General features: G+C 36.5%; 1 pseudogene; it reads right to left on the bottom strand.

Annotated features, from left to right (window-relative positions):
- Positions 1-5,525: 5,525 nt before the first annotated feature.
- Positions 5,526-6,401, bottom strand: LOC128576707 (40S ribosomal protein S3a-like; annotated as a pseudogene).
- Positions 6,402-6,820: the final 419 nt, after the last annotated feature.

Below are 6,820 nucleotides of genomic sequence, written 5' to 3' on the forward strand. Positions count from 1 at the left end.
AGAATACCATAAACTGGATAACTTATAAAGAACACAATTTTATTTCTCATAGTTTTGGAGGGTGGCAAGTCCAAGTTCAGTTATCTGATGAGGGCTGCTCTCTGTGTCTAGAAGTTTTCTTATTGTCACAGCCACACGAGAGGGGCAATGTTATGTCCTCACATGGCAGAGGACAGAAGGGCAAGCAAAGCCTGCTGCGTGAAGCCTCTTTTATAAGGGACTTAATCTGATTCATGAGGGAGAAGCCCTCATGGCCTAATTTACCTCTTAATACTATCATATTGGCAAAACATGAATTCTGGAAGGGACACTTTAAATCATAACTCCAGACCCTTTCTCCCTGCAGTCGTGATCAGAAGTCTTGGGAAGACTTGGCAGTCTGAAGGACTGTACCCTCACTGTCACAGTCTGCCTATGTCAGGGTACCCACATTCCTCTTCTAGTTACTATTGATTGCCCTCTTTATGGCTAAAATTTTTGAAAGATTTATCTACAAAATCCTTCTTCATTTCCTTTTTTATTCATTCCTAAACCCACTGAAATTCAGTTTCTGCCCACATCATTCCACTGATACTTCCCATAGCTCACCAATGCCCACTTTGTCACTAAATTCAATGGATAGTGACATTTTCACCAGATCTGTTAGAAACATTCACTCCTCTATCCTTGAGTCTCTTTTATCTCTTGGCTTCTGTGGTATCACATCTCTATTTTCTTCCCATCTCTGGTCACTACTTCTCAATTTTCTTTATGGGTTCTTCTTCTTTAACCTGCTCTCTATATATTGATCCTTCCCAAAGACTTTCTGGGTAATTTCATGCACTGGTAACTCTAAATCCTAAGCATCAGCTTTAAACCTTCTCCTTAGCTTTACTCAAATATACCATGACTACTTGAATTTAAGTTAGACTATAAGATCCAGAGTCTTGGAATTCATTTATTGCTATGTTCCCAGGACATAGCCTAGTGCCAGGTATATAGTAGGCACTCAGTGAATACTTGCTGAATGAATGAATAAATGAATTAGTATATTATGTTTCAGAGGCACTTGAAGTTAAATATGTCCATAAGTGAATTTATCAATAGACCCCTGAATCTACTCCTCCCTGGAATTCCTTATCTTAATAAATGATGCTTAACATCTTATCAGGTGCCAAAGATAGAAATCTTGGACTTCCCTTTCCTTTACATCCAATCCATCACCAAACCTGTCAATTTGTACTCCCTAAAAATCTTTCAAATCCATCCATTTCCCTCCACCTCAAAGGCAATCCATCAGCCCAGTCACTACTATCCATCACTAGGGCTACTCTAGTGGCTTCCATGTTATTCTCCCTGTCTTAGCTCTTTCATCTCCTATTTATTCTTCATACCCAGGCAAAGTGATGTTTACAAAAACAAAGCTGACCATATTACTCCCAAACCTTTGCAAACTTCCTTCTACCCTTGAAATAAATCGCAAACCCATAATGTGGCTTATATGACCCACCCTGATCTGGTCTCAGCTCTCTTTGAGCTCATTTTTAATTCCATTACCCACTCCTCTCAAATTACGCTCCCATCCTACTGAATTTCCTTTGCAGTTACTCCAACCTATCACATTCTTTCTACCTCCCCCTCTAGGTTTTTGCATGCACTGGGGTTTTTTCCTCTCTCTCTCTCTTTCTGGAATACTTTGTATATTTTAGGGATGAACAACTTTATCTGCCTGACCCCAGTGACAGACTTCTACATCCAAGTTTCCCTCTTCTCATTTAGTTTTAGGTGATGAGAGTCTCCCCTTTCCATTCAATGTTAGCATCTCTACATCTAATCTTGATTTTACTTTCTTCTATTTACTCTAGGATCTTTTCTCTTCAATTAGCTCTTCTGTCCTATACCTTCAATTTCTCCTTGTCTGGTGGTTCTTTTTCTCCTATCTGTAAAGAAAACAACATTCTTCCAAATTAAAAAAAAAGTTCTTTTGATCCCTGACAGCTGTATTATTTCTCTCTGTACTTTGAGCCAACTTTCTTAAAAGATAACTGTAGTACAATGTCTGTATTTCCTCATCTTCAGCTCAATCCTCAACTTACTGCTTCTGTACTACTCCTCTAAAATGACTTATGCAAAAGCCATCAGTGACACCCATACTACCAAAACAAATAGAAATTCTTCTATTGTATCCCTGAGACCTCTCTTTTACAATTAACCTCTTCCTTCCCATTAGCCCTCACATTCATTCAATTATCAGATTCTGCCAAATTGACATCCAATGTAATTTTTGAGCCTGTCTTTCCCCTTCAACACCTCCATATAGCTACTTCCCTGATTTAAACTTTACCATTTCTCAGCTGGATATTATGAAATTCTCCTAACAGATCTCCCTGCTTCTAGTCTTACTCATTAACAATGTGTCCATTCTTCCACCTCAGTTAGAAATATTATCTTTCATGACATATGACTAATCACTCCTTCTCTTTAAAACTTCAAATATCTCTGTATTGCTTGCATAATAAAGTTCAGCTTTCTTAGTAGAGCAAATAAAGTACTCTATGACTTAACCTTCACCTATCCTGGAAGGAAAAGATTCCACCATTTCCTTCATACTTTATTCTTTAACAAAACTAAGTATCTCATAGACACGTACACCTAATACATGCAATCTATGCTTTTCATTCCATATTTTTGATAATGCTGTTTCTTCAGTCTATCATATTTTCCTCATCTTTCTTTGCTTAAGGGCTTCTCTTCTAAGATCCCATAATGAGATACTCTGGAAATGCCCTAGATATTATTACTTATCATCATAGTGAAATTTCTTATTTAGATGCCTATCTACCCACTAGACTATAAGCTCTTTAAGGATATGAATCCTTTTCTCAGAAGCTAGTGCAGTGCCTGAAGTGAACTAAGGCCTCAACTTCTTCGGGAGGTGATAATTGAATAGCCAGTTTTATGATAGCCATTTAGTTATTTTTACCCAGTGATTGTTGTAGATGAGAAGGACCTTTTGGGTCATTCAGTCCAGCCACCCCTCACAGGAAGCCCTTCTATAATATAGGCTAAGATAATTCACAGTTAAGTGTGGTAGATCATTCAAACCATGGATTTCTCTTATTTTGACACTTACGGTCCCTTCTAATGAGAGTGGAAATTGATATTGCTTTCTTAGGAAAAAATTTAGTGACATATATGTGTTTATATTTTTATTATATTTTTCTATTTTTATTCCTTAAATGTTTATGTTTTTATTCCCGGCAATGTCCCTTGTAGAAATCTCTTCTCAGAAAATTACCCCAAAATATGGGAAAAATTTATTACATAGTAATGTTCATCATGGAAATATTCATAATAGAGAAAAATTAGAAATAAGCAACAGTAGGTGAATTATTAATTAAATAATGGTACATTCACAAAACAGAATTAAAATTATATAATTTTAAGGAAAAAGTCAATATATATTGTCTATGCAATATAATATTAACTGTACAAAAATGTTTTGGAGAAAAAACGTTGAAAAGAAATGGCTGTTGATTGTGGTTGATAATTCTCCCCATTTTTTTCTCTAAATTTTCTCTAGTAAGCATAGATGATTTTTATAATAAGGAAAGGTATGGGTTTTGTTTTGCTTTGCTCTTTGTTTTAGGGTTTGTTATCATTGTTTTAAGGAATGGTATCATTTTCTTAAGAAATAAGGAGGAGGATAAACTCAGCTTCAGGATGAATAGATCAGATTCAACAAATATGAACTGAATTTTTTCCAAGAGGTGAGATGAGGCTGCAGATATAGATAAATCTACTAAGGCTCTACCAGGACACCTGAATGTTGTAGAAAATACTCAGAACACCAGAAACACAAACCTTAGGAACTAGTTTATTAGGCAACCTTATTCTTGCATGCTTCCAGAAGCTTACCAATGAGGTAGTAGTGAGAATAAAAAACTCACTCTAATTTTAACCTTTTTGGTTCTCATAATAACTCTTTATTTTTACCATTAGCCAGACTCTGACCTCTGAATTCTCTGACTTATGCTGCGTTACCCCTTTTGCTGTTGTGTTTTTGTAATTTTTCTCTTAAGCACAGTCTTACACATACAACATAGTCCATCTCTTAAGCCCAGTGCAGTTTTTATGGGTGTTCCATTCCTTATTCTCCCCCCACCCATGCCTTTGTTACTCTTGCCTCATGGGAATGTGGAGTACACCAGCCCCATGCCTTCTTCTGCAAACATACCTGTGGTTTTATGTTATCTTCACCTCCCCAACAGACTGAGTAAATTACAGTTCCTGTCTCGAAGGGTCTCATAGCCCTGGTAAGAGAGCCATGCCATGGAGCAATATTGTGTGCCCAAGACAGGAAGAAGGAAGAGACTGATGCTCTCTCAGAGCATCAGAAAGATTTTTCTGTATAAATTGATGAAGGAGGCCTTTGGGACAAGATTTTCTTCCTAGAATTATAGCTTTATAGCTAATATAGAGCTATTGAGAATGAAAGAAAACACTCTCTTGCCCAATATCTTATTTTGCGGAAAAGAACAGTGAGGTACTCTGAATTCGAGTGAAGTGGTCAAGGTTTCACATTGAGTTAGTAAGATTCAGGACTAGAACTCAGGCCTTATGGCCCCCATGACCACACTTGCTAGTGTTCTGCAACTCAATTTGCTAAAGGGAGGACAGTTGCTTTCCTTAGCTTGTAGAACAAGAGCTCTTAACTCAAAGAAAAAGATAATCTTCAGGAAATAGTGAGAACAGAAACACTTTTGGAGAAAGATTTAGGGACTCTGAGAACTATTTTGACCCTGAGATTATTCCCAGAAGACATATTAGAAAAACAAACAAGAGTCAATTACTGTTTTGACTCTGATTATCTGGGGAAAAAATTGAGACCATTGCTTCCTTTCTTCTCTTGAATGCTGTTGACTAAAGGAGGAGCTGTGTAGAGCTGTTAGTCTGGAATGCTGAGCAGCTATGGGCAGGGATCCTGCATTCCAAGCTTATCCTGCCCCACCAGGAACAACAAGGTGAAAACAGGCATTGATCACAAATTCCCAACTCTTTGTTACCCTCTGGCAAATGGAGTGTGTTTACTAAGATTGCTATAAAAGGTATTTATCTAATTAGAGAGTGTTTCCCCCTTACATTAGTAAGCAATTAGACTACACTTTAGTACATTAAGGAGGTTTTGTAAATCCAACTACAAGCGTATAAATTCTGTAATTGCATAATTGTATATTGGGCACAAAAACCATAGATTTTCTTCTATTTTGGCTTGACCATTTTTTAAAGCAATTTAGGGTTTTCTAAGCTAATGCTTATGTGGTGAGTGTTTTTTAAAGCCTAGGGTAATACATATAATTTAGCCATTCTATGGTCTTAAACCAAAACCAGAAAATGACACAAATTCTACACAAATATCTATCAACTACTTATTCTGTCCTTCTTCATCTCAAAGCTTGGGGATAATTCTTTTGTTGCACAATGTTTTTATTTCATTTTATTTCTCACAAATAGGACTCTATTTGTCATTATTAAAAGCCTGAATATTAAACAGATTCTTGGACTGGTGGTTCATACTCATGAGCTCCTTCAACTTTACCACCTGTCTGGTCCCCAGTAGTTCTTCTAGAACTATCTTCACCATGAAGCTCCATGAGTTTTCCCAATTCTAACTTGGGCTTCTTCAGCATTTTTACTTTTCTAACAAAGACATCATGGAGAGGATAAATAGATTGGCAAGCCTTTTCTATGTCTTTTCCAATGCTGTCTGAAATCAATTTATTGAATACTTCTTTCAAATCATTTGTCTGAACCTCTCTGGTCATGATTTCCATCATTTTCTTCTGGATTTGGCCAACCTGTTGGTGCTGGGCATAAGAGGTATTCCGTATTTGATTGTTACTTTAGTAAAACCAACACAGAACAGATGAAGCAAATAAATACCAGTAGTCTTGACATCAACATGAGCTTCAATCATAGTCTGCCATTTTTTAACCATAGAACACATTTTGTCACAGGTAAGATCCATGCCATGGAACTTAGGCAGTTTTTGCCCTGAACATCTTCAGCAATCAGCTTGAATTCTCTAAACACAAATTCATCATTCTGCAGATCAGAAAGACTCACTTCAAACACATGACCTTTGAAGCTATCGGATGCAATTTTGGTTCCTTGAGTCCAGTGACTAGCGTTTTTCCAATGTTTCTCATATTGAACATAGCAGGTGCATTCACATCATACCAATCTTTCTTAGAAAATGGATCAATCACTTTCCTCTTGGCTCCATTTTTGTCACCTTTCATATGGCACTTGTTCTTACCAACCACCAAGGTGGTTCTCGAAGACCCAAAAGGGCAGAAGTGCCTCACAATGCCTTTAAAGTACAATGGTAGCACAAAATCATTTTTTAGCACAGAAACCATAAAATTTGTCTAGCCAAATATAATAATTCCACAAATCCTCATTTAAACCTCTGTGGTTCATGTGCATAGTATTGAATTTATCTTAGTTAAATTATGTTTGCAAGTCATGAGAGGGGAAGAAAAGTAAAGATCATATCAGTGCAAATATCACTTTTGTTACATTAAATATATTAGTTTAGGTAGAACCATATGATATTGCCAATATTTGACCATTTTTTTACCCACAAACATGGTAATTTCCTATGGTTCAACTTCTATAAATGTTGCCCCAAGTATTCACAAGGACATTATAAATACTAACAATGAAAACCATCTTTGACTCACATCATTAGTAAACAATTCACCCATTTATAAAGTTGTCATAAGACGTTATTAGTTACATAGACAACATGTTTTACCACGAGTTTACTACTAGATGA

This window comes from Nycticebus coucang, chromosome X (genome assembly GCF_027406575.1).
Source record: "Nycticebus coucang isolate mNycCou1 chromosome X, mNycCou1.pri, whole genome shotgun sequence".
Classification (NCBI taxonomy): Eukaryota; Metazoa; Chordata; class Mammalia; order Primates; family Lorisidae; genus Nycticebus; species Nycticebus coucang.